At 36.2% G+C, this 3,204-nt stretch overlaps 1 protein-coding gene across 1 annotated transcript in view; it reads right to left on the bottom strand.

The window, feature by feature from the left end:
• Positions 1–3,204, bottom strand: part of nmbr (neuromedin B receptor) — an 8,504-nt gene that overhangs the window by 4,202 nt on the left and 1,098 nt on the right. The gene's annotated exons all lie outside the window — the stretch shown is intronic.

Here is a 3,204-nt window from a genome sequence, read left to right as displayed (position 1 = left end):
ATATATAATTTTACAGATAAAAAAAAAGATTAAAAAATAATTATATTATAAATATTACATAAATATTATATAATTATTTTTTCCACTTATTTTTTTATTTAATGATTTAATGTTTGCTTCTCTATACTTGCACCTAAAAAACCTTTACACTGGAGATCAGCAATAGTAAGTCTAAAACTACATGATCAAAGTCATAAATGATTCATCTCTAGGTTAATGTTTTTTTTCTAAAAGAAAAGCTGTCCTATAGGAAATACGATATTTCCTGTGCACATCTTTCCGTTCTTCTGCTGGAGCTGCAAAGCCTACAGACAGAATACACAAAAACCAATAGAGGAAATTCATGGTGGAAAATTGGTTGCTTTTGTTCCAAGGAAATTGTCTATATTCTCCTATTGACAAACTGGCACGGTTTGATCTATTCGACAGTGTCCTTTAGACATTCTGCTGCCATCATCACTAAGGTAAATGGAAATCTCATATGACAGCATCCTCGCCCTGACTTCTCTCCTCCACCAGGTCTCACTGACCCGGGCTTGCTTTTTCCTCCTTCAATGAAAACGGACTGCCCTGCCTGAGGCGTGGGTTAGCTGGGGAGCGCCACGATCACAGCTTGATTTCTCCATGAGTAAACAAGTCCCAATTGAACATACAGTATGAACTGACTGACATGCAAATGAACTCGATTGTATTTCACGCATGACTGTGAATGCTGAGTAAGTTCTAATCAGATTACGTCTTCAAAACAATCGTCTGGTTGACAAAACAAATGGTCTGTTTTCTGTTCCCCTCACATGAAATACTAGTCAATGCGCTTGTCGTTCTTCCTCAGGCAGAAGCTCCTCCAATCTATCATTTTAGACTTAATTCCTTTGGCCAGGAGATTCATTATCACAAGTAGCTGAACATTGACTACATTTTGTTTTGGGGAACAGAACTGTTAATGAAGCCTGCAAATCAATAGCAATAAATGAGAACTGCTTGGACCCCAGGGTGGTGGCATAATCACTGTGAAGCAAATGAACTTTCAGGTGCTCCAAACAACAAACAGACAGAGCAACAAATAGTGGATATGGCACACAAGCGGTGAACGTCATGTTCTTGTCTGGCATGTGAACCACCTGCGAGAAGACCGCCTCAGGGATAGCCAGCAGCACTGAGACAACCCATATAGTGATGGCCTTCAAGCAGGTCCAGAACACTGCGCTGGAGGTCTGGATGTCCATGGGATTCACAATAGCTTTGTGTCTAAGAGAAACATATGTGAAGAATTGTCAGCATACAGATTGCTGTGCCTTTCATCCATGTTGAGGATGGATGAAAGAGAAAATTGCTTTGTTTATGAACAATTTATCATTGCTTGAGGGAAAACAACACCGTGAGTTCTTATCTGAAGTCAATTCTCTGTGGCGGTTTGTGGTTATTCCACACTAGGATATGTGTCTGTTTATACTTGACCCGTTATTAGTAAAACAATGTTTTGAGATTAGGCCTTTAACCGTTACTAATCTGTCTACTAATGCTGTCGTCATACAGGGATACATTTTTCTTATTGGATAAACTTATGTGACAGTCTTTGAAAAATGTAAGTACTCTGTCAACACAGTCATAATCGGAAATATTATTACACACTCTGTAAATTTAGATTTAATATATAATTTTTATTAAAACATATTCCTCAAGGGTTATGGCACTTTTAAATAATAATTTTTCAACTTTAAGAATTAATGAAAACTGCTGACTGTTTTTATTTATTTATTTTTTTACTGTTACATTGACATAATAAATGAGAACTGCTTGGACCCCAGGGTGGTGGCATAATCACTGTGAAGCAAATGAACTTTCAGGTGCTCCAAACAACAAACAGACAGAGCAACAAATCAGACTAGGAAAGGTCATCACCTTTAGCCGGGGCCCCCAAGCACTGACACAACAATGAAGGATATGACTGAGTATGTGAAACAGAGAGGACATTTGTCATCTTCACTATGGATCTTCAGCCACATTTTTAATGCTCTTTCACAGACTTGCAGCCAGAAATGAGCTTGTCAATTAATTAGGTTGTCAATCATCATTTAGGATTGGAGGCACTGTAATCTACTAATGAAAACTTCGAATTCTGAAGATATAACTACTTTCAGTTGCAGTTTACGGAAAGAAATATTAGGAAATTATGATCCCAATGTATGTGGAGATTTTCTTAAATAATCTACTAATGAAAACTTCGAATTCTGAAGATATAACTACTTTCAGTTGCAGTTTACGGAAAGAAATATTAGGAAATTATGATTTTGATTATGAAACAATGATTTTAGTAAGCTTTATCCCAAACCCTCCTCTCTTAGCTGTAATGATGCCTCTGTTATTTACAGCAGCCTTGGTCCAATTTGGTTATGAAATCGCTGCTTTTCTATAATAAAATTCACTGCGGTGTGAGTAAATCAGAATAATAATGTCATGGGTAGGCTGTATAGATGACTTCCAGCCTTCAAAACAATATTTATGTGTATAGAAAGTATAAAAAAACGACCTAATAAATCTTTCATAGTCTGTCCAAATCTGTGCTCTGTGCCCACCTAACCCCATCACTCTGTGTAATGTCAGAGAAATTAACTGCATTTTTGTTGTTGAGAAATCTGTACCATGAGTCAAATGTACTACAGAATCCCTTCAGGCTGCTTGCCAAATGTTGTATGATATCTATATATATATATATATAATAAAATCAATATAGTAAAACAATGTATAAAGTGTTTATATAAAAAAAGTGCTTAATTAGTAATACACACACACACACACACATATACAGTTGTGGTCAGAATTATTGGCACCCTTGGTAAATATGATCAAAGAAGGCTGTGAAAATAAATCTGCATTGTTAATCATTTTGATCTTTTATTTAAAAAATTCACATAAATCTAACCTTTCATTGGAGAATAAGAATTTAAAATGGGGGGAAATATCATTATGACATAAATGTTTTTCTCTAATACACATTGGACACAATTAACGGCAACCTTTTATTCAATGTTTTTTGAAACCTCCATTTGGCATAATAACAGCTCTGAGTTTTCTCCTATAATGCCTGATGAGGTTAGAGAGCACCTGACAAGAGATCAGAGACAATTCCTTCATCCAGAATCTCTCCAGACCCTTCAGATTCCCAGCTCCATGATGGTGCTTCTCCTCTTCAGTTCACCACAC

This window comes from Sinocyclocheilus anshuiensis, unplaced genomic scaffold (assembly GCF_001515605.1).
Source record: "Sinocyclocheilus anshuiensis isolate Anshui unplaced genomic scaffold, SAMN03320099.WGS_v1.1 scaffold1480, whole genome shotgun sequence".
NCBI classification, from domain to species: domain Eukaryota; kingdom Metazoa; phylum Chordata; class Actinopteri; order Cypriniformes; family Cyprinidae; genus Sinocyclocheilus; species Sinocyclocheilus anshuiensis.
Note: the sequence above shows the minus strand (reverse complement) of the source record. Positions and strands in the feature narration are given on the sequence as shown.